The following is a 26,710-nucleotide window of genomic DNA, read 5'->3' as shown; positions in this document are numbered from 1 at the left end:
ATTTCAGGTGTGCCGCAGGGGAGTGTCACAGGACCGTTGCTATTCACAATATACATAAATGACCTGGTGGATGACATCGGAAGTTCACTGAGGCTTTCTGCAGATGATGCTGTGGTGTATCGAGAGGTTGTAACATTGGAAAATTGTACTGAAATGCAGGAGGATCTGCAGCGAATTGACGCATGGTGCAGGGAATGGCAATTGAATCTCAATGTAGACAAGTGTAATGTGCTGCGAATACACAGAGAGACAGATCCATTATCATTTAGCTACAAAATAGCAGGTCAGCAACTGGAAGCAGTTAATTCCATAAATTATCTGGGAGTACGCATTAGGAGTGATTTAAAATGGAATGATCATATAATGTTGATCGTCGGTAAAGCAGATGCCAGACTGAGATTCATTGGAAGAATCCTAAGGAAATGCAATCCGGAAACAAAGGAAGAAGGTTGCAGTACGCTTGTTCACCCACTGCTTGAATACTGCTCAGCAGTGTGGTATCCGTACCAGATAGGGTTGATAGAAGATATAGAGAAGATCCAACGGAGAGCAGCGCGCTTCGTTACAGGATCATTTAGTAATCGCGAAAGCGTTACGGAGATGATAGATAAACTCCAGTGGAAGACTCTGCAGGAGAGACGCTCAGTATCTCGGTACGGGCTTTTGTTAAAGTTTCGAGAACATACCTTCACCGAAGAGTGAAGCAGTATATTGTTCCCTCCTACGTATATCTCGCGAAGAGACCATGAGGATAAAATCAGAGAGATTAGAGCCCACACAGAAGCATACCGACAATCCTTCTTTCCAGGAACAATACGAGACTGGAATAGAAGGGAGAACCAATAGAGGTACTCAGGGTACCCTCCGCCACACACCGTCAGGTGGCTTGCGGAGTATGGATGTAGATGGTGCAGAGACCTCTACGGGTATTTGACGTCCATGACGTCTGGTGTGGATTCAAATTCCGCGGCGCGCGGTACCAGACATTGGTCCCTTGGCTTACACACTACTTAAAATAACTTAGACTAACTTATGCTAAGGACAATGCACACATATGCCTGAGATGACTCGAACCTCCGATGGAGGGAACAGCGAGAACCGTGGCAATTCGCCCATGACCACACGGCTACCCCGTTCAGCTTACATTTCGATTTATAGACTTTTACGAATTTTACTTACAACGGTGCCGTGTCTGAAACCCGTGTTCTCCCTGATTTCGCTAAAGTGGGCTTAACTTCAATGGTTTACGTTATTTAACATCCGAGTATGCTTGCTTATGTCAGTATGTGTGAGTTATTCAAGTTGTCTTTGTCCTACCCAATCCATTCCAGATCCGTCTCGAACTGGAGGCTAGCCAGATTATGATGCTACGCTTGCGTTCGCTATTACTTGTCCTACTCCATTTGGCCTAAACAGTCTTTTATAGTTCATTAATCCGTCTTCTCTGGACTCTTTTTGTAAACAGTTTGCGTCTCAAAGTTTTCCAGCAGTCGGTTAAGTCTATTTGTCCGAGTCTTTTGTCCTTGCTTTGTATCCTGGCTATTGGCACTTCATTTCTCTTTGGGATGCTTGTTGCCGAAGATTTACTGTTATTGCCCCTGAGGTGGACGGCTCTATGTTAGTAAATTTGTAGGTGCACGTAAGACACAAGTATTATTCGATTTCGAGTTAAGGTTCGATAGTTCTCCTTGTTGGTAATCGTGAACTGCCTTTATAATACATTTCAACTCCATTTCCCTTTTTCCTTAATTTTAGGATTTAGGTAAATTTAGTCCAAGAATTTATAAAAAGTATGAGAGTTAGCTGGAAATGGTTTGATGTCTGTACTTAAAACATGTCTTTTCCTCAGACGTACTGCTGTGTGCAGATGACTTTTGGTTCCTATAAAGCTGTATCTTGTGTTCCATCCTGGCACGTGTGTCCCGTAACGCCCCTAACCAGGAGGCTCTCGAAATACTGGTCATCAGCTTTGATGCCTGTTCTATCCTTACCCACTTCTCTGAAAACGTTATTCCTGGCTACCGTAAACAGTTTCAGAGATTTTATATCACACTCGCAAACACTTTATAGTAGTTGGAAATTATTCTTATTAAAGAATCTTAACGAAATTAGTCCCAACTTTTCTTTATTTGGAAAATAGTAACTGACAGTCTGGCAGGGTACGAAAGTGAACAACTACGTATTGTACAATTAAAACCTGGGAGAAGTACGAATATTTTCGTTTCCAGTGAAGAGTTATTCATTTTTATCGGCCATTTTTAGCTCTGCTACCGTCACTCAGAAGCGCTGTACGTTCACAGGGCCACAACCGCAATGCGACAGCTTAGTCTTCACGAGGTGTAATTAGGCAACCGAGGACGAACACTGGCCAGGTTGCACCGTGTGATAACTGAGGCGCTGCGCCAAACTATATTAAATAAGCCTGTCCGACCGTATCCAGCTCATCAGTTGCACTCAGGCACTCTTACTTGAAATTTGTGAGCTACACTGGGTCACCACTTAACTATTCTGCTGGAGCGAAGCACTTTAGTGCAAAGAACGCACTACGCAAGAAAACCGCCCCCAAGGGCAATACATACACTTTACAATTAAAACTTACTAGCCGATTCAAACGAACAATACGATAAAAGCTCTCACCACACAACATCCTGCACTGCTAGGACATTTTGACCACACAACACAGCCCAGGGACTTTTCAACTTTCCACTGTCTCAACTTCAGTTATTTAAAACACAAAGTACCGAACGCGCCCGACCACCAGTACAACTTCCTTTTGCATTACATCAATAGCACCAACCAGACACGGACGATCCAGAATCACCACTGTAAGCATGATATCACTGCTAAATAATGATTCTTTCCATCAGCCTACTACGACGGGTAAATGTGCTAACACTCAGCTACAACTAAAGAAACTTTTGCCACCAGCGTTGCCGTTGGACCTCGTCCTTGTAACAACTCACAACAGCTGCAGCACAAAACAAGACAAGGAAATCGGCACATCGCGTGCAGTTGCAGAATAGCACTAGGAAATTCGCAGTCGTTCCCGGCACTTTAATACGGTGGAGAACACCACCAAGAAGTAAACTACCAACGTAGCTGTCTTAACCAGTTCTCGTAGTCAACCATCGTGGCAACACCACACAGCTTCTTATCGTCGGCGAGGTCTGTAGACGTTGGCTTCTTAAGCTATAAATAACGTTACAACTGCGCTGTTGTCCACTTGAACGAAGCCGGCTGCCAACGTTGATCACAGCGGGATCGATCAGCCGCACCTAACCACAAATCTTGGCTACTAAATACTTTCTCTAGTGCTGTTGTTGTGGTCAACAGTCCAGAGACTGGTTTGATGCAGCTCTCCATGCTACTGTATCCTGTGCAAGCCGCTTCATCTCCGAGTAACTGCTGCAACCTCTGCATCTGCTTACTGTAATCACCTCTTCGTCTCCCGCTACAACTTTTACCTCACACGCTTCTCTCCAGTTCTAAATTTGTGATAGCTTGATACCCCAGAATGTGTCCTACCAACCAATCCCATTAGACCCAGAAGAAGGCCGCTGCAACGATGGTTTTTATCCAGCAGCATTATGACGCCGTACCATACCCAGGAAACTTTTATGTCGAATCCTTTCTTTTGGTGGGTTCTACCACAACTTTCTCTTCCCCCCAATTCTATTCAGTACCTCTTCCTGAGTCACGTGATCTACCCATCTAATTTTCAGCATTCTCACCAGTTTCCTAAATCGAACTAATAATTAAAACGACGAAGGGCAACGTAGAGCTGAACCACCACAGACGTATTTCATCACTCTCGAAGAACCTAACGTCAACTGGCACACTTATTATCGGCAGCCACGACCCTGGCCATCACAATTCTGCCTGCGGTGCCCCTATGCACCGCTGCGACCGTAATTAACGGCAGTCAAGAACTGAGTCCCCCGGGTTATCTTCCAGTACTCCACGCTGTGAACTTTGACCCCTCTAGTACCACAGCACAATAGCTCGCGCAGCTGGTCACAACCAACACTTCGTGGAACACAGAGGAAATATGGCAGAGGTACAACGACGCAAAATGCAGATTTCCGGAGGAGGAAACCAACCGGCACAACACATACGTTGTAGCAAAAACTCAAACGATTCAATATCAAGAATTTATAAATGCTCATTACAGTTTTGGAAGTAACTATACGGTAATGAACAGCAGTTTTCTTTGTTTCATGCAAACTGATAAATATTGATACGAACCACGCAGAAAATCAGAGAAGGATATCAGCAATTTACCTCCGTAAATATATGTACATATTTTATTTATTCATTTATTTATTTAACCTGATCTGATTAGGGTGATCATGCCCTCTTTTCCACGAGCAGGATTTCAAAGATACAGTACCTTCATTTTACATCATAATTATCGCAGAAATGAAACTTTCAATTATACATAGCATCGAAAATTAAAGGTACAAACGGAAATTAAGCGAGGCTGCGTCCATCTTGCCATACTATAAACAATGTAAAGAATACAGAAAGTAAATAACTGTAACATGCATAACGGTAGACAAAAATATTTTTCGTTTTTCCCAACATAACGGATTTGCACAGATTCCGACAACTGGTTAATGGGCTCAGTATTCGGTGTGATCACCTCTAGCAGCAATACAGTCCTGATAACGACGAGGCAAGTTGTGATCGATGTCATCCATCTCGTGTTGAGACAGTAACGCCCAATCTTCGTGGTGAGATGTTCGCAAGTCTTGGAGAGTGGTTGGTGGATGCTGACGTGATGCAACCCGTCTCCCCAGTTGACCCCGGACACACTCTACGAGATTCAAATCGGGAGAGCGAGCAGGTCACGCCATGCTTGCCATTCTTTCGCATCCAAGAAAACATCCACCACCCATGATCTACGAGGTCGAGCTTCAATATCCATCAATACGAAATCCGTGTGCACAGCATCTCGCAATAACCGCACATAATGTTCCAAGATCTCGTCACAATACACGATAGTATATCCACTTTGCCGAATCATCCGTACAGCTCCAGGAAGAGGTATTAGAGAGGTCAGCATAAACCCCGCCCACACTATTAGCGATCCTCTTCGATATCAGTCCCTTTCCACAATTTCTGGGTCCCAAAATCATGCTCCACGTTACCTCCAGAAGGGAATCTGTCGAGAATTACACCCCACACAAATCGGGCTGGTCTGTGAAAAGAATATTGGCCCACTACTCGACTATCCACATGGCATGTTGGCGACTGCACTCCACACGTTCCCTTCTGTGAAGACGCGACGGAGATACACATACAGCAGGTCTCCGACAATAATAGCCACTCTATCGAAGCCTTCTCCACACCGTTTGCCTCGATGCAGCATGTCCAGTGGGTGCTGCGAGATCATTTGCCGTGCTGTACAAAACGACTATTCACGTTGGTGTGTAGAATATATGAGTCTGGCGATATACCATCTGACTATCGGAAAATCATAATCCACACAATCCCGAAGGCGACAAGATCTGACAAGTGCGAGAATTATCGCACAATCTGCTTAACAGCTCATGCATCGAAGCTGCTTACAAGAATAATATACAGAAGAATGGGAAAGAAAATTGAGAATGCGCTAGTTGACGATCAGTTTGGCTTTAGGAAAAGTAAAGGGACGAGTGAGGTAATTCTGACGTTACGGCTAATAATGGAAGCAAGGCTAAAGAAAAATCAAGACCCTTTCATAGGATTTGTCTACCTGGAAAAAGCGTTCGACAATATAAAATGGTGCAAGCTGTTCGAGATTCTGAAAAAAAGTAGGGGTAAGCTATAGGGAGAGACGGGTGATATACAATATGTACAACAACCAAGAGGGAATAATCAGAGTGGACGATCAAGAACGAAGTGTTCGTAGTAAGAAGGGTGTAAGACAAGGCAGTAGCCTTTCGCCCCTACTCTTCAATCTGTACATCGAGGAAGCAATGATGGAAATAAAAGAAAGGTTCAGGAGTGGAATTAAATTACAAGGTGAAAGGATATCAATGATACGATTCGCTGATGACATTGCTATCCTGAGTGAAAGTGAAGAATTAAATGATCTGCTGAACGGAATGAACAGTCTAATGAGTACACAGTATGGTTTGAGAGTAAATCGGAGAAAGACGAAGGTAATGAGAAGTAGTAGAAAGGAGAACAGCGAGAAACTTAACATCAGGATTAATGGTCACGAAGTCAATGAAGTTAAGCAACTCTGCTACCTAGGCAGTAAAATAAGCAGTGACGGACGGAGCAAGGAGGACATCAAAAGCAGACTCGCTATGGCAAAAAAGGCATTTCTGGCCAAGAGAAGTCTACTAATATCAAATACCGGCCTTAATTTCAGGAAGAAATTTCCGAGGATGTACGTCTGGAGTACAGCATTGTATGGTAGTGAAACACGGACTGTGGGAAAACCGGAACAGAAGAGAATCGAAGCATTTGAGATGTGGTGCTATAGACGAATGTTGAAAATTAGGTGGACTGATAAGGTAAGGAATGAGGAGGTCCTACGCAGAATCGGAGAGGAAAGGAATATGTGAAAAACACTGATAAGGGGAAGGGACAGGATGATAGGACATCTGCTAAGACATGAGGGAATGACTTCCATGGCACTAGAGGAAGCTGTAGAGGGCAAAAACTGTAGAGGAAGACAGAGATTGGAATACGTCAATCAAATAATTGAGGACGTAGGCTGCAAGTGCTACTCTGAGATGAAGAGGTTAGCACAGGAAAGGAATTCGTGGCGGGCCGCATCAAACCAGTCAGTAGACTGATGACGAAAAAAAAAAAACTAATGTGGTATGACCGTGCACTTACTGCCATAAACCGTCCTCTCTTCCTGATGTCACACGTGGTCGGCCTTAGCCTGGTCTTTGGGATACACTTTTAGTCTCTATAAATTGTCGCCACATCCGAGAAACAACAGAACGATTCACATTAAGCCAGTAGGCCTCATCATTTTCAAACTATTCTGCTTCCATTTTTCCTATGGGGTACCAACGCAGAGATTCTGCTAGGCGTATTCTCTGTGCCGCACTGCACCTTCTGTGACTATGTATACAGTGACTGTGGGTGTGGGACTAACGATGCAAACACTACTCCATTTGACACATGCACTGATGTTGTAGTTGGCCTGGTTGTCCGTTGACCAGAAAGCAATCATCCATGCAGGACACGATCGTGTTGACAGTTTGTATGATTATACCGCGCGTTAGACACAGGACGGGGAAATAGCGCTTTCTTGCTTTAATTTTGAGCACCAGTGCAATATAAAAATGCTATGAATGACTGCAAGGCAATGTTAGCAAATAATACTGACTATGAACTAATTAAATTAATACTGGCAGTAGCTTTGCTACTGCTGCTGCTGACACTAATAATGATGATATTAGTTATAAAACAGTTGTAACAGTACATTAATGACAATAATAATGACAATAATAACAGTAAAATACGTGTACAAAATAGATGTTTTCTGATACAGCGAGTTCTGGAAAAAAGAATACCACAAAAGCAGTCAACCACATTTCAGTGACTGAAGGATGGTTGTGACACTTTCGAAACTACTGGACATTTTGGGTCATAAAACTGAAATGTTTCTTTCTGTACTCGCAGATTTTATACACATTTTATTGAAACGACTGAAAACTTTGAAGTGCAGCCAGAAATATTTGAATGTAGGCTGTGATAGCTACGCGAACGGAGGCGCGCAGAATATTTGCCTCGCTCAGCTGCTGAGAATTCGTTAATATTATGTAAATTAGGAGCGACGAGTGACCTCATAAAGGCCTTTTGAATTTCACGGCGCTCTCGTGGTCTCTTAATTTGCGTTCCATTTCGCAGCACTAGAGCGTCACGGCGAAAATGAAAAGCACTCTTTGGAAAAGAGAGAGACAAAGGCTCTCAGAACGACGCAAAATGGCAACTGACGTAATCACATTTTCACCACAGCGCTGCACTGAATTAATCCACAGCTAGCAGCGTACTTATGCGACATTCTAGTCTCTTCATATGGCGCAACACATGTAAAAAGCCTTTCATGTGAAATAGGTGAAACCACAGTTCGGAAGTTAAATCTCGTGAGTACTATAGGCAATGGGGCTTCTGGGTCACGGGCTATAAGCTTGTCATTCTACCGTGCATAGTACTGCCTCCTTGATGTCAGACGCCTGGGTTGCCTTCATGCAGGAACATGGCGAGTAGAGTGTCGCAGTGCTTGCTTACACACACACACACACACACACACACACACACACACACACACACAGAGTGTCACAGGAGCGCGGTTCTTCACATACTAGCAGTGCAAAAACGTCTCTTAAAAGATTTCATCCTGCGCATATTTGCGGTAGTAAGTGGGCACATAAGACTGGCAGTTTGGCAACACTGGTTGGTTGGTTTTGGGGAAGGAGACCAGACAGCGAGGTCATCGGTCTCATCGGATTAGGAAAGGAAGTCGGCCGTGCCCTTTCAAAGGAACCATCCCGGCATTAGCCTTGAGCGATTTAGGGAAATCACGGAAAACCTAAATCAGGATGGCCGAACGCGGGATTGAACCGTCGTCCTCCCGAATGCGAGTCCAGTGTCTAACCACTGCGCCACCTCGCTCGGTTTGGCAACACTGTAGTCGCATGTACTATAACTAGTTATGTCAGCAGTAGAATAGTGCTGTATAACTGGTGCAATGGATAGCTTTTTGGGCTAGCATCTATGAGATCAAAGGGTTGAATCTCCGTCGATACGTATCAGATATCTGACGGTGGGTCGTCTCCAACATATTTGCACTTAGATGCTACCAACAAGGAAATGGAAGTACTGGTCAACTTTTAAAGAAGCCATTTGCATGATGTGGATGCGAATTGTTTCACACTATTTCATCTACTAGATTCCAAACCTGTTTCCTGTATACCTTCCCCCAATGGTCCCATCGATTAGCACCAAGTATGATTCTTACCACCTTCAGGTATGTTTTATTTCATTATGGCCTTAATTCACCAAGAGGGCTAGCAACATTCTTTGCAAATTATTTCCAAACATGTGCTGTGTAAATGTCGGATACATGTGGGTTAAGAAACGGTGTTTACTGCAATATTATCGCTGCACCAACTGCACAGCACAAATCGTTTAAACTGACAGAGGCAGATGTCATACATCTGACTCCGATGTTGAGAGACTGCCAGTGTTTAGCGTCAATTTATTGCCGGAAATATGTGCAGTAAGAAATTATGTGAGATTTTTGCACTGTTAGTGTGTGAAGTATAGCGCTTCGAAGTCCGTGAGCTTGAATTTTTCTTCACCCTGTATATATATGAAACAGCCAATTACTATTTCCATCAGAGCCGTCGTCTTATTCTGTAGTTCAGTCTCTGGCCTCTGTTCGACCATATTCTTTCTCGTAGTTTATTCCATGAACACCATTTGGTGCCAAAACTGAAGTGCACTCTGTTATTCCAGTTCCACCAGCTTTCTCCCTATAGTACGTTATATGTGCCCCACAGCCGCCATCTTCCACTACTAGTTCGATCTCTGGCCTCATACTCCAGCATCTTTCTTCTCTTACTCCGACCCCTGACCCATGTTCCGCCATGTTTCTCCCGTATTTCGAACTCTGACATCCAGAGACGTTACAATATGTGACGTCGGTGGCATTTCTTACGTCATATGCAAAGGAAATTATATATGTATATTTTATTTATTTTTATTTTTAATTTATCAGCATGATTCTTTCTCTCGGGGATATTGTCTTTTCTTGTCGTTTTTACTTACGTGCATAAGTAAATATGAAACGGGTTCTTGAAGGGCCTCAGTTATTCATGTACCAACTTCAGATTTTGAACGTGATGACTAAAATATAGTTGCCGTTAACTGAAATGAATGTAATTTTGTTAATTTCCATGTATTGATTGCAAAGCAAGGCTCGAGAGAATTTCGATTGTTGCAGTGGAGCGGCCAGGATAAAACTTACTGGACTCATGGAATCTGTATAATTTAAAAAAAAGATATTTAACGTAAATTAATCATCTGCAGCAATTTTAAAAAAGTTCGTACAACGAAATCTCTCGCATTTACATTTACTATTTACACTTTGAAAAATAAATTAATAGTTCAGCGCGTAATGGCCGACCAGAGGTTGCATCGGAAGATGAGCTTCTCGCGGCGCAAATTACTGAAAAAATGCTTATTGAAAATAGCTAGCCACTGCGAGCATTTGAGGTGACAACTAGTACAAATAAATTCTTTTTGTGATAATAATAACAATTTTATTTTAGCAGAAATACGAATAACTTACGTAAAATATGTGTAGCCGCTCAATGGCTGCTTTCCGTATAGCGAAACAAACCAGTGTCTGTGTGCCAGAAAATACCTCCTTCCTCCTCGGCTGTACAAAAAAAATGGTTCAAATGGCTCGGAGCACTATGGGACTCAGCTGCTGTGGTCATAAGTCCCCTAGAACTTAGAACTACTTAAACCTAACTAACCTAAGGACATCACACACAGCCATGCCCGAGGCAGGATTCGAACCTGCGACCGTAGCGGTCGTGCGGTTCCAGACTGTAACGCCTTTAACCGCTCGGCCACTTCGGACGGCCCTCGGCCGTACAATCGCGTCTCTTTCGATCCTTTTTTATTTTCGTAGACATTAAATGAAGATGCTACTCTTAAATTATCGCTCCATATCAGTTGTTTCAAGAACATTAACTATATCTTTTACACGAATTGAATTCATAAAATACTTTAACTGAGGTTTGCAACCGATAAAAATGTCAATATTTATGTGACGTAACCCCTGACCGATGTTCCGCCATCTTTCTCCCGTATTTCGACCTCTGACATCCACAGATGTTACAATAGGAATTTGATCTCTGCCACATGCTTCGCCATCCTCCTGCTCACAGTTTGTTCTTGGACCTAATAAATTTACATTTTACAAATTGGTGAGCGACTGTTGTCTGGCTTTTGCGGTTCATGCAGGATACCATCTCGCAGGTATAGTTATCACTTGATAATCTGGTACTTATCGTCTTTTGCTGATAATGACCATTTACATTGCGTTATGGTAGAATTGCAAAAAAAGAAAATGGTTCAAATGGCTCTTAGTACTATGGGACTTAACATCTGAAGTCATCAGTCCCTTAGACTTAGAACTACTTAATCCTAACTAACCTAAGGACATCACACAAATCCATGCCGTAGGCAGGATTCGAACCTGCGACCGCAGCAGCAGCGAAGTTCCAGACTGAAGTGCCTAGAACCGCTCGGACACAGCGTCCGGAGGGTGGAATTGCAGACTGGATCAAATTATATACAAAACAGTTGATTATTGAACACCATTTAATACCTAGACTAAATTGCTAACTGGTGTTAGTGTTTTCCTGGAATTCTTTTCAATTTGGTCCTAACTAACAGTAGTTTGCCTGAAACTCGTAAGCCACCTGGCAGACTCCGATGTTCAAGGCGCAGAATATGCAGAGCCTATCTCCCTGATATGGACGTGCACAATGCCACATAAAGTACTTGCGTTGTGCGTGAAACACCATGTACAGCGCCAAAAGTCCAATGATCAGAAAGCAACATATGCGTCGATCAGGACCTGCCTCTTTAGTCGCCTTTGGTAGCTATAATTTGTATTTTAACGCTTTTGTAAAAAGAGATGTTTGAAATTAAAGTCATTTTGACACCAGAATCGATTGCCTAGCTTTCTTTTTCTGTTTTCGGAAACACTTGTAGGCAAAATGAAAACCTTGTCTACTTTCAATATAGTACAACACTGCAATATTAAGTCACCACATGCACTGAATTCTGAGGATAGTCTTGTTTGTGGTTTGGCGAACAGCTTCAGTTATTTACTGGAATTGATGTTCAAGGAACGGTGAGTATAATGAATCCGCTATCATCATCTGACCTCTCTAGAAGTTTTCTAGAGTTGCTTCACTTCACGAAGCCCAAATTTAGGGGTGAACAAGGTAATGCCTCGTCTTGTGCATTAGGAAAATGTAACTTGCGTTATTGGCTGTGTGATATAGCTATTTTATTATTTTCGAGTTTTAGGTACAGGTACTTCATGTTGTATTACAATCCTGGTTCAGTATAGGAACTTTCATCACCTGATGCTTCTAGAGGTTTCTAGTAGCCTAATGCAACACACGAAGTTCCTTTTCGGAAACGGAGAAGATAATGCATCGTATGCTACACTAGAAAATATAACTGAGTTTATTGGTTGGCTCTGTGATTGCTGTACTTCGTGAAAAATCTAACTTAGCATTATGTGCCAATAGGTGCAGATGATGGTTGTCATCTGAGGGTACCATTGATACCGATCGGTAGTATGGTGTGAGGGCACTCTAAAATGTTTACAGGCTGTATCTCCTTCCCTTCTCATGATCAACAGCTAAATTATGCCAAGAGCCAAATCCCAGGTAAGATCTATAATATTTCTACCCACTAATATTACGTTGCCCCACTATTTAAAGCTGTACTAAAAATGACACACGTGTAGAGAGCGTCAAGAGAGTGTACCACACAAACAGCATATTTACGTCATACGTTAGTACGAGGTGCATTCAAGTTCTAAGGCCTCCGATTTTTTTTTCTATTTAACTACTCACCCGAAATCGATGATACTGGCGTTACTTCTCGACTTAATTGCCCTGCAGACGTACACATTTTTCACAACGCTGACGCCATGATTCCATGGCAGCGGCTTCTTTATGAGTCTGTTTTGACCACTGGAAAATCGCTGAGGCAATAGCAGTACGGCTGGTGAATGTGCGGCCACGGAGAGTGTCTTTCATTGTTGGAAAAAGCCAAAAGTCACTAGGAGCCAGGTCAGGTGAGTAGGGAGCATGAGGAATCACTTCAAAGTTGTTATCACGAAGAAACTGTTGCGTAACGTTAGCTCGATGTGCGGGTGCATTGTCTTGGTGAAACAGCACACGCGCGGCCCTTCCCGGACGTTTTTGTTGCAGTGCAGGAAGGAATTTGTTCTTCAAAACATTTTCGTAGGATGCACCCGTTACCGTAGTGCCCTTTGGAACGCAATGGGTAAGGATTACGCCCTCGCTGTCCCAGAACATGGACACCATCATTTTTTCAGCACTGGCGGTTAACCAAAATTTTTTTGGTTGTGGTGAATCTGTGTGCTTTCATTGAGCTGACTGGCGCTTTTTTGCTGGATTGAAAAATGGCATCCACGTCTCATCCATTGTCACAACTGACAAAAAGAAAGTCACATTCATGCTGTCGTTGCGCGTCAACATTGCTTGGCAACATGCCACATGGGCAGCCATGTGGTCGTCTATCAGCATTCGTGGCACCAACCTGGATGACACGTTTCGCATTTTCAGGTCGTCATGCAGGATTGTGTGCACAGAAACCACAGAATTGCCAACTCTGGAGGCGATCTGTTCAACAGTCATTCGGCGATCCCCCAAAACAGTTCTCTCCACTTTCTCGATCATGTCGTCAGACCGGCTTGTGCGAGCCAGAGGTTGTTTCGGTTTGTTGTCACAAGATGTTCTGCCTTCATCAAACTGTCGCACGCACGAACGCACTTTCGACACACCCATAACTCCATCACCACATGTCTCCTTCAACTGTCGATGAATTTCAATTGGTTTCACACCACGCAAATTCAGAAATCGAATGATTGCACACTGTTCAAATAATGAAAACGTCGCCATTTTAAGTATTTAAAACAGTTCTCATTCTCGCCGCTGGCGGTAAAATTCCATCTGCCGTACGGTGCTGCCATCTCTGGGACATATTGACAATGAACGCGGCCTCATTTTAAAATAAAGCGCATGTTGCTATCTCTTTCCAGTCCGGAGAAAAAACATCGGAGGCCTTAGAACTTGAATGCACCTCGTACTTTTTTATTACAGAGTTTGGCCATTATAGGCCGGTTAAAACATAAGACTATGGTACTGTCCTTTTTTCTTCTTATCAAAATGGCTCTGACCACTATGGGACTTAACATCTGAGGTCATCAGTTCCCTAGAACTCAGAACCACCTAAACCTAACTAACCTATGGACATCACACATATCCATGCCCAAGGCAGCATTAGAACCTGCGACCGCAGCAGTCGCACGGTTCCAGACTGAAGCGCCTAGAACCGCTTGTCCAAATCGGCGGGCTTTCTCCTTATCCTCCCAGAACTTCGTGCGTTGCCTGATGGTCTGCCTCAGGTGATCTGCCACCACCTGTGGTTCTAAATGGTTTCCCTGTCTATACATGTAGGTGGTAGCTAGGGAGATCTGTAGCGTCTGTTACCATAGTGGTCGGCTACTAAAGGCATCTGTTCCCATACTGGGCTGCCTCTTGGGCTGTTAAGACCCATGTAGCGATTCGATCACAGATTTAGCATCCCACGCAGGTCTTAACACCCTTTCCTAATTTATTTTCAACCAAGACACGATGGTAAACACTGGACAGAAAAATACGCTAGTATGAATAAGATAAACACCAAATACGAAAAGTTAGCTTCGTAAACACTTAATTCCACATGTACGGCTGTCAACTAATCAGAGAACAGATATGTGACATCACGAAAAGATAACATTTGTCGTCTGAAATCACAAATGCCACGGTCTCCCTCCCATATTCTATTGGAGTTAGCATACAGATCGTTACGTTTACGATTTTATCTAAAGAATAGTCACTAACATAGCAATTTCATCAGGTTTAAACTCTGCATCTGCTTTCCTGTTGACAGAGCACCGTGTCGTAACTATTACATTTGTACACAATGGAGTCATTATTTTCAAACAGATTCAAGCAGGAATAAAGTGTCATGAACAGATATGTTTGCATATCTTCTAATTTAGTTAACTTCTTTGGACTCTTAGTCTTCGTGAGCACTCCTATGTATAGTCACTATATAACGATAGTGAGAAACCGCACATTACAAGTAAATACGACTTAGGTGAATTGATACTGTAACGTCGCTGTTTAGTGACACATATGTAATTTCCATATCGTTCGTCGTTCCCTTTACAGCTTTTTTCATTAATTTTTGCATAGTGGCACATCTCTTCTTGTAATATCTGCATATACAGCCACGTTACACATATTTCTACCCATACATGTCCCTGGTCGTCACAGGATGTTTACAGCTGCACACAGAGCACACGCCATTGCCACAACAAACAGTCTGCCACAGAGAGATACTCTGTAAGTTGATGCGATAAAGTAAGTCTCTGCCCAACTAGTGCAGTTTCTTGTAGAAGGACAATAAATGTTTTACATAATTTGTTTCCTTTTGACATACATTTTACTTATCTGTCTACTTCAACTTTTAAAATAATTAATGGCACAAAAACTGTTACCCGGAAATACTAAAGTACTAAGAAGGAAATTACGAATTTGGTGCCAAAAGTTTTTTACGCTACTAGTGAAACGCCCCCTTTGAACAATTTATACACGACTGACCTTAACCTGACATACAATATTTTTAGCGCAACGCAATCTGACTTTCAAAATTCCCTACAAAAGAATGGCCCTGACTAACATTAAACTATACCTTTCACAAATCACTTACCTCACAAAAATCTTCGCTGCTCAAGCTACTGCAATACAGCAAGCGCCACTACTGCCAGCTAAATAAAAGATTCAAACTACTAAAGGCACTAACTACTGATAGGGATAGTTAGCAAATGAAAGATATTAATAGAGAACAAACAATGTATTTACCTTAATATCATCACAAGTCATAATATATATATCAGTTCATGACAAATTGCAAACCAACGCCATCTCTCTCCCCACATCCACCACTGCTGGCGGCTCACCTCCAACTGCGCAACGCCACGCGCTGTTCACAGCCAGCTGCCTAACACTACAATGGCGAGTATTACAACAATGCAAAGCAGCCACAGACTGCACACAGCACAGCCAGTGATTTTCATATTGAGCGCTACGTAACGTTGCCAATAAGAAAACATAAACAGCCTACTTACATAGCGAAAACATAAACAGCCTACTTACATAGCCCCCATGCTCCCAACAAAAATTTTTACAAATGGTGTTGGGCACTGGCCAATACAGATTTGACAAAAATTTTTCACAATTACAGTAACAAAGATATAAAATGCGCACACTTATTAATATTATGTTGGTCAAAAGATCAAAATTTCTCACAGTCCATAAAGACAGTCCACATTGTTCATCACAGTAAAAATGCAGAGTTTTTCTCAAAGTCCCAGCATTAAAAGAAAATGCACATAGAAGTAGTGGATTTCCATGCAGTCTTGAAGAAGTAGTGTTGACCTTCCAACGGAAAGACAGTGCTGACTCTCGACATGCAGACAGGTAATGGGCCACAACAGAGCAAACCCACAGCAGAGTCATTCGAAGTTTGGAAGAATATTGGTAGGTAGGTCATCACAGAGCAGACCCACTGTAGTCCTTGTAGAGATAATGGTATTGGTGGGCCACCAGAGGTGCAGACCCACTGTAGTCCTGGTAGAGACGGCCAGCAGCCATCCGTTGCGACTGTGCAGGTGCACAATCACCATCGAAGATTCTTGCAGAGAATATAGCAAGTCCATAAACCACCACTTGCGCACTCAGAAAGTTTTTCTTTTAATTGTCCTTAGAACCAGCAATGCTGTTATCCAGTCCCTTGCTGAATTACCAACACACGTGCAAACACTATCAGTCCCTACTTCTCACATATTGTCCATATACTATGACCAACAGAAACGTGTGCAGTGAAATGGAACTTACAAGTTAATAATATCATGAACTGGTGACAATTACAATTTTATAACAGAAGAATACAATAACAAAGGTACAAAACACATCATTAAAAACATAATAATACAGATAACATTTGTAGTACAGGCTTTACAAAAGAATAGAAATAGACATATACATCAGTGTTACAGGAATTATGACATGAGTACATACATAAAAGATCAGAATAACTTTCGAAACATCAACTTTACACATGAGCATTAAAAAAATAAATAATGTGTAAGCATATTTATAAGATAAATAACATATTATGAATGCCAATTATATTTGAGGATAACAGTATTCCTCATCATAGTGAATGTAGCTTAATATTAATAGAAGAAAAACTTCTATGAAACTACACAGAGACAGGAAGAAAACAAATACACAAGGGTACACAAACACATAGTGGGATAACACCAATAGGAAAGGACAGGGTTCGTTTTCAGTGTAACATTTGGTACTGCAGTCCAACCCAAAACTTCATATATCTTTCCTCTTATTTCATCCTTTGTTTCCACCAAAAAAATTCTATCTAAGCATGCTTTCTGTATTTGTATGTTCACACATTTCTTACCTCAACATTTATTTCCAAGAAAATCCTACCTAAACCTGTTTTCTGTACCCTTTTTATTTGTATAACTTTTCAATGCATTTCTTCCAATTCATCGCAACTCATTCTCTTCTATAGTCTACCCCCTCTTAATCTGACTTAAATCTACTGAGCTCAGATGCTAAACTAAGGGACGAGGCAATGCAGCAGCACAAAACAATTAACACAAACATCAATGACAAAAATACAAATGCCAAAGCAATTGCAATATTACAACTAATATAGGGCACTGTGCAGCAAAAAAAAAAAAAAATAAATCTGGCTTAGCAGAGTAACACAAATTAAAGTTCAGTTGCACTATGCCTGGCAAACAGCAGCTTATATCGAAACATGACATAGCTCAAGTAGAAAAAATAGTACACTAAAGATAACAATGCAGATAAGGCAAATGTATAATCACATCTTAATGTCTAAGTAATTAAAGTGGTGCACCACAAGAAGTTATTCTACCAAAAAGTTACCAATTACTTGAAAAGAAAATTATGAATGCAGTTACTAGTTCCTTCTTATTGTTCTTTCCTTTCCAAGTGCTCCTGTTTTTAAAGAATGTGGATCATAAAATAATTATTTAATAGATCTGCTGACAGAAAGTGTTCACATTAGCAAATGCATTTTATTTTATAAAAGCAATGCTGCAACACAGCTGGAAACCAGATATCAAATGAAATAAGCAACTATGAAAAGCAAAGCATAAAAATATCATTCAGTAGTCATGTGACATTTCATAAGTTAGTAGCTCTCAACTCTCGTAGAAAGACGCTTGTCGTAATCAGGTGTGCAGATGTACGAATATTTCCCATCAATTCATAAGCATTTCAGTAATTAGCACAAAGTGCGAGTAATCGTATGTTTTCAAGTAACGAGGGTGTCGCATTAGCGATGAAAGGCACACCCTAATGGCTTGTTCTCCAGGTGTTTGACACGTCCCACGTCCCCTTTTTTTTTCTACCTGTGCCGCTGAAAAGGGCTCGCAATAATGGCTTTTTCTCCAGGCGTCTGACACAGCTGGGTGCCCGCGACGCATTACGTGCAGGTGGTCACTTAACTTTCGTACGGAAATATTTACGACAGCAATTTTCGCTAAAGTGACAGTCTCACATAAAAATACTTCACAGGTCAAGAATTAGCGTTGCAAATCTGTAGAAACAAAATCCTATAAATATGTGTCCAAAAAAAAATATTCGTCAGCATTGTGATACAGTCACACATTTCATAAATCTTAAAGTACGTTTCTTGGTTTCCAACATCCTTTTCATAAATCAGAGTCCCTAAACACTACTCATTATTCCTTACCTCATTATACATATACATATTCGTCGACACTTCTTCAATATTTCATCGTGAGAAATACGTAGCATAATAAACATTCCTCAACAACATAATACACATCGTCGTCGTAATAACAACATCATAACACTTCAGTCAAATCTCAAAATCGTCGTAACTTCCTCCAATAATTTCTAAGCCTAAAATAATTCTCTGCTCATGTCAAAAGTGTCAGCTGCCTCAAACGTACTTTAAAAATCATGATCTCATACCAAATACATCATTCAAAGCTCTCATAGTATCACAATGATTCCGAAAAAATATGAACAGTTTACAAAGTACAGACAAAATACAGTTTCATAAGTGTGAAGTTATCCAACGGTGTAATTACGTAAACATCTGTCACTGATGTAGTAAAAAAAGTTTGTCTCTCTCAGTTAAATGATCAGATAGCTGTGTAATTATGTGTTAGAGAAATATGGTACCGATGTGTAAAGTTGTATAAGCAATTACCATATTAGCTAGGGTTCCTTGTGCTTGCCAAACACATGGTACACAAAGTAAGCGTGTACCCCCCTGAGGATTAATGTAATTATACCCTCAGGTGTTACAGATTACAGGAATAGAATGAAATATATCACGGAAAACTTTCTTTGTAATTCAAAAATCTTTAAAAATAAATGTTTTAAGTATAAAATTAATCACTGAAATGCGTGTCCTGTAGCGCTAAATGTGCGTCTTGTTGCTACATAATCTCTGTGGAAGTGTCGTAGTTATCGTCCTCCGAAAGCTAAGTGCTGCAGAAGTCAATGTACTTACCTCATGATACACAAAAGTGAAATGCTTTGCGTAGAGATATCTTAGTTATTACGCTTATAGTTGTGATGATGAAGGTACTGTGCTGTAACGTATTGTTGTGCTATGGAAAAGGCTGTCTCCTTGTAGCTATACCACAAAAGTTACTAATAAAACATGTTTTGATTTCCAGAAGAATTCAGAAAACTGTGCAGATATAAAACAGGTACACCGCAAAAGCAACATTGTAAATTGTCACTCATTAGTAGCGTCGTGATAAAAATCGTGTGGCTGTCACATAAACTAACCTCTGTGTCATCTGGTATCTCTCAGAAAGCACTTTAAATTCAGAATGTATTTTCAAATAAACCAAAATGTTGCATTAAAATCTCATTAGCAGTGCTGGTATGTTCTAAATATGTGAGCCTTATAGTCGTTACATAATCGTGCAACTAACAAGCAAGAATGTACACACACAATAACACTGTGTCTCCTGTTCACAATAATAATGCATTCGTAATTTCTGTTTAAATAAGTTCTCTTGGTTCTTGGCTGGATATTTAACTTCAAACATTGTTGCATGGTAACAGTTTCTAAAGCATACTAGTAACATGAAGTGAAACGTTTTATGGCAAAGACAAAGTTAAAAAGCAGATTATCTTTCAATAAACGGTTTTACATGTGAAATATGGTGTAAACCTATACTCTTCCTAGTACGCAGAATTTCAACTTGAATGCAATTATCATGCGGTATTCGTCCGTAAAGAATACTGGAATCTTGCTCAAGGTTAGCGTCAATGTTATTTTTCTCTGAGCCAGCCGGCGCACGCGGCTGCCTGCGGTGTGAGTCATTGTCTGTTTCTTTGTTGGCGCGCGTCGTTATTGGGATTAGGAGACCTAACTTCTACAAATTCGCCTTGCCGAGAGGGCCCTGCTCTGTTTGAATCCCGCCAGTTCTGATGCAATTGACGTCTGTCGTTATGATCATATCGTCTGTCGTCATGTCGGTAGATGCCATAGTTTCTTTCTTGTCGGTCACGTGGTGGAGAATTTCTCCCTGAATCGAAACTGCGCGCTGGACCGTTGCGTCTAAAGTTATTCTGTCTCCCCTGATAATATTTATTTTGGTTCCCATATTGTCTGTTTCTCTGATTGTCTCTGTGATAGTCATTACCACGGAGAGGTGATCTTTCCCTGTAGTTATTACTACTCTGCCAACGGTTGTCATACGGGTGTTGTCTATTTTGGTCACGATTTGTGTTGTGAGAATAGCCTTGTCGTGTCCAGTTATTACTTCTTTCATCGCGGATTTGCGACGGATGTGACCTGTAATTGTTGTGTTCCCGGTTTCGCGTTCCGCGATTGTCAGTGTCAATTTCTAATTCTTGTAACAGTCCCTGAAAAGCTTCAATGTCGTCTTTGCAACGTCCTGCTAAAATAATATGTCGTAAATGTTTAGGCAGTTTGATTAAGCAAATGCGGATGAGTTCTGAGGGGCTGTATGGGTTTGACAGGTATTGATTCTTGTGCAACATGTCTTCAAAATATTTCACAAGACTGGAAAATTCAGATTGTTCGAAGTGTTTCATCATTATGATGTTATGTTTTACACGGTCTTGTGTAGCTTGAGACCAATATGCTGAGAGGAAGGCATGGTAAAATTCTCCCTCACTGTGGCAATCGTGAATGACCGATCGCATTCTTACAGCTGGTTCATTCTCTAAGTAGCCACACATAAATTCTAATCTGTGTTCTAACGACCAGTTGGGAGGAAAACAATGAGAGAATTGATGGAGCCATGCTTGTGGATGAATGTCGTTGCCAGAATTGTTAAATGTTTTGAATTTACGTGTAGTAATGAACAGCTTATAGTCAAAATCATCATGTCGGCGAGTCGCATATCGGTCATTGTTAGGTCGTGTCGGCCGTTCCATCTCAAAATTCGGTGCACATTGCCAATTTCTTTCATAACTTCCGAAATGCCCTGTGTTATTATTTTGTGTCTGTTCCGTATTTGTATGTCCCTCTTCCCGTATTGGGGCGCGAGTGTCCTCAGAAATACGTAATTCTTGTACTACTTGTGCCAACTGATCTTGCACTTCCCGGATTTCTCTTTTGTACTGTGTATTGATTTGATTTTGATTTTGTTTGAATTTTCTAATTTGTTCATACTCTTCAGTGTCCATGAAAGCTACAGGTGTTGTGTCATTCAGATCATCATCTACCTTTGTAGATAAGTTAGTGAACTGATCTGAAAGTTCGGCTACTTTATCCGATAGTGAAATCATTTCCTCTCTATGTTTTTCTGAACCAAGTTTCAGAGTGTCCATTTGTGTTGCAATCGTGTCTACTGTGACCTTTAAGTTTTCCTGAGTTTTTGCAAGTTGCATAACCGTATCGGTAGATGCAACTGAGTCAAATTTTGCTTGCAAGGTCTCATGATTTTCATGAACAATAGTTTGCAGTTCTTTTATAGCTGCTTCGTGATTCTGTAGTGCATTTTCATGACGCGAAAAAATAGGTTGGAAATGCTCACAAATTTGTGTTTTTACGTCATTACAGACTTTTTGACATTTCGATTCAATGTGATGTAACTCAGCAGTTAAATCCTCACGTGTTCGTTCAAGAGTTTGCTCCAATGAGTCTAACTTTTTAAGATTTTGTTCCATTGTGTCTAACTTTTGAAGCTTTTGCTGTGTTTGTCTCTGATTTTGTTCCATTGTGTCTAACTTTTTGAGATTTTGTTCCACTGTGTCTAACTTTTTAAGATTTTGTCCCATTTGTCTCTGATTTTGTTCCATTTGTTGCATTAATTGCAATAATAATGTATTACTGTCTGGAATCTGTTTCTCTACGCTTTTCGGCAGTGCATTTGCACCGGCAACATTCACATTTTGACAAGCAGAAAATGCGTCTTGACTTATTTGAGAAAACGGTGATAACCCAAAACCTGAATCTACAGTATTTGCGAAATTGTGTCCTGTCATTTCGGATTCCTGAGACGAGCTGTTGCCGACCGATCGATCGATAATGCTTCCCTCTTCACTAATTGTTTCACTGTCCGTGCCATTGTTTGCCGACCGCTCCATTTCCCTATGCACGATTACCAAATTACTACTTTGAACATCAGTTAATTCATTACTCTGCGGCGCTAACACACTGCCTTCGTCTTCACTGTCATTTCTCAGTTTACTTTGGAGCCTAGTATTACGTTTTTCACACGCCATTATTGTCACAGTATTTCACACGACAACACAAAAAAACACAATTTGAAGAGCAAAATAAAATAACGTAGCAATGGAAATAATGTCTAGTTAATTGCCGCTGCGAAATACTTGGTGCAAATCTACATGCATGCCGCAACTGTTTTACTCTACAACAATGAAAAACTACAACTACAAAGGAGATTCTCTCTACAATTACGCGCTAGCAATAAACAAAAGCTACACTAAATACACAAACTACAAGAAAAAATCAGAAGATTCCAGTGAGGTATCCTCGGCTAAGGGTCGACATATGAAACGTCCCCTTTGAACAATTTATACACGACTGACCTTAACCTGACATACAATATTTTTAGCGCAACGCAATCTGACTTTCAAAATTCCCTACAAAAGAATGGCCCTGACTAACATTAAACTATACCTTTCACAAATCACTTACCTCACAAAAATCTTCGCTGCTCAAGCTACTGCAATACAGCAAGCGCCACTACTGCCAGCTAAATAAAAGATTCAAACTACTAAAGGCACTAACTACTGATAGGGATAGTTAGCAAATGAAAGATATTAATAGAGAACAAACAATGTATTTACCTTAATATCATCACAAGTCATAATATATATATCAGTTCATGACAAATTGCAAACCTCCGCCATCTCTCTCCCCACATCCACCACTGCTGGCGGCTCACCTCCAACTGCGCAACGCCACGCGCTGTTCACAGCCAGCTGCCTAACACTACAATGGCGAGTATTACAACAATGCAAAGCAGCCACAGACTGCACACAGCACAGCCAGTGATTTTCATATTGAGCGCTACGTAACGTTGCCAATAAGAAAACATAAACAGCCTACTTACATAGCGAAAACATAAACAGCCTACTTACACTAGTAGATAACGTTACCGGTTAAAGTCTCGGAACATTGGCGCTTACTTTGAAATATTCCAGATCATATTACGGATTCAAATTAATAAAATCACAAAACTTTGCGCAAGCGACAGCATGCGTACCCAAGATGTTGCAAAACGCGGCGCGTTAGAACGTAATATTTGGGTGCTCATTCCTTGGGGTATACTGGTGTTTAAAGCTAGGATTAAGTGTTTTGCAAAGACAGCTCTAGGAATAGGGGCCATTTCAAAATCCAACAGAAAGATCGTCATAGTGTTACTATCTTACAGTTCAAAGTATGGTTCAAATGGTTCAAATGGCTCTGAGCACTATGGGACATAACATCTGAGGTCATCAGTCCCCTAGAATTTAGAACTACTTAAACGTAGCTAACCTAAGTTCATCACACACATCCATGCCAGGGGCAGGATTCGAACCTGCGACCGTAGCGGTCGCGCGGTTCCGGACTGTAGCTCCTAGAACAGCTCGGCCACCCCGGGCCTTCGGTATGAGATGAAATCTAAATAATAAATAACAGCAGCAAATTACTCAGATTTTAGCGGTATATTGTCTGGGCATTCACCTAGAAAATACATCTCCTCGCTTTCATTAATCTTTGCCTATTATCGGGAAACCCCTCAAAAACTTAGTTTCTGGATACCAAACCTCAACCGCGGATCCGAGACGGCTACGCACAGATAATGCCTGTAAGTTTTACAATGTGTTACTAAGATCCCGATCTGGAACAACCATGAAAATTTTCTATATGCCTTTATCTCAAATATTTTGCATTACCCCAGTTCCGAGAACTGCTGAAGGTAGACGTTGACTGTGGATATTGTATCACAGACACAGTACCTTTGACTGTTCAGATATGTCACAAAACTCTCCCAAAGACGTAAACGACCATGCATGAGTAGTGCCTATTAGACAGAGGAGGTTCGACAGCCGATCAGTTCCAGTCATTCCACCAGGAAAGAGGTGCAAACCTCGTGCTGTATGCAGTTCAACAATTTCTAGACGGTTAATACCGTGGTTCCATAGGGTCTCCATTATTACTTTGTTCCAGGAAGACCTCCCAACAAAGGAAGTGTCCAGGCGTCTCGGACTGAAACAAAGTCATGTTGTTCGGATACGAAGGAGATACAGAGAGACAGGAACTGTCGATGACACGCCTCGCTCAGGCCACCCAATGGCGACTACTGCAGTGGATGACCGTCACTTACGGATTATGGCTCGGAGGAACCCTGACAGCAGCACCCCCATGTTGAATAATGCTTTTCGTGCAGCCACGGGACTCAAACAATGCGAAATAGGCTGCATGATGCGCAACTTCACTCTCGACGTCTATGGCGAGGTCAGTCTTGGCAACCACGACACCATGCACCGCGGTACAAATGGTTCCAACAAGATACGGAATGGATCGCTCAGCAATGGAATCGCGTTTCCTTCACCGATGAGTGTCGCGTATGCCTTCAACTACACAAGCATAGGAGACGTGTTTGGAGGCAACCCTGTCAGGCTGAATGCATTAGAAACACTGTCCATCGAATACATCAAGGTAGAGGTTCCTTGCTGTTTAGGGTTGGCATTATGTGGGGCCGACGTAAGCCGCTGGTGGTCATGGAAGGCGCCGTAACGGCTGTAAGATACGTGAATGCCATCCTCTGATCGATAGTGCAACCATATCGGCAGCATATTGGCGAGGCATTCTTCTTCATGGACGACAATTCGCGCCCCCATCGGGCACATTTTGTGAATGACTTCCTTCAGGATAACAACATCGCTCGACTAGAGTGGCCAGCACGTTCTCCAGGCCTGAGCCTCAACCGAGCATGCCTGGGCTAGATTGAAAAGGGCTGTTTACCGACTACCACTCTGATGGACCTACGCCGTTGAAGAGTGGGACAATGTGCCTTGATGAACATGTGGATAGTACGCCACGACGAACACAGGCATGCAGCAATGTAAGAGATGTGCTACTGGGTATTAGAGGTACCGGTGTGTACAGCAATCTTGACCACCATCTCTGAAGGTTTCGCTGTTTGGTGGTAAAAATGCAATGTGTGGTTTTCATGAGCAATAAAAAGGGCGGAAATAATGTTTATGTTGATCTCTATTCCAATTTCCTGTACAGGTTCCGGAACTCTCCGAACCGAGGTGATGCAAAACTTTTATTGATGTGTGTATTTCCGAGGTACAGAGGTTCATAGTTAGCTTATGTGTGTACAGAATACTCAAGTAAAATATGATGTGTGGCGAAAATGAACTTGATAAAGTGACAGCAAAAATAAATATCCTGTAGGGCGTTCCCGTTATGGTGGGGAGGGTTTTTTGGGAACCCCGTGTTGCTGTACCACTGATGCACATGCAAAATTTGTGTGCACATCCGGTCTGAGGCAAACTATCTAAATTTTACTGACCAATACATTTCCTTTCGCATTACATGCCCCGGTGCAACAGGGGAAAGAAATAAACCAGCGGAAAAATGCTCCTATTAGAACATAAAATAGGCGAATATGTTCCTTTTCATGTTAAAGAATCCGAATGAACAGCGAAGTACCAGATGCCTTATTCTCTCATTCTCAGCACCCTTAAAAATTTCCCATAAATTTTGGCACGCGAAAATATTCACGTTCTTTTATGCTGAGAAATAAGAAAACCACGGCAGTGCGAACGAAGCGGAAAAGCGATAAACACTACAAGATAGTGGACAATAGTTCTGTTATAGAAAGAGCGAAGGAGACAATGGAAGTGTAAGAAAAAGAGAGGGAGACAGTGGTGCCAGTGGAACGTAGTTGATGGAGACAGAATTGTGCTAGGAAGAGTCGGGAGGGGGGTGGGGGAGAAAGTGGAAGGGGTGAGAACAAGTGATAATATAAGACACACTATAAAACAATGGCAATGAGGAAGAAAGAGATGATGACAATGAGAAGAGACAGCAGCAATAGGATAGAATAAGTGACATAGTAGCAATAAGAGAGAGCAAGGGGTAAGAACTGGCAATGAGAGGGGACTATAGTACTAGGACAGAATGAAGAAGACTGCGACTATGCCAAGGCGGACAATGACAGAGGGACACAAAGAGATAATGACAATGAATTGGGATGAGTGAATGAGTGAGAATTGAAAAGTGGGAGAGGATGCGTAAGAGTGACTCACAACGAAGGACT

The sequence above is a fragment of the Schistocerca piceifrons genome, chromosome 1 (assembly GCF_021461385.2).
Source record: "Schistocerca piceifrons isolate TAMUIC-IGC-003096 chromosome 1, iqSchPice1.1, whole genome shotgun sequence".
In the NCBI taxonomy this organism is placed as follows: domain Eukaryota; kingdom Metazoa; phylum Arthropoda; class Insecta; order Orthoptera; family Acrididae; genus Schistocerca; species Schistocerca piceifrons.
This window is presented reverse-complemented; position numbering follows the sequence as displayed.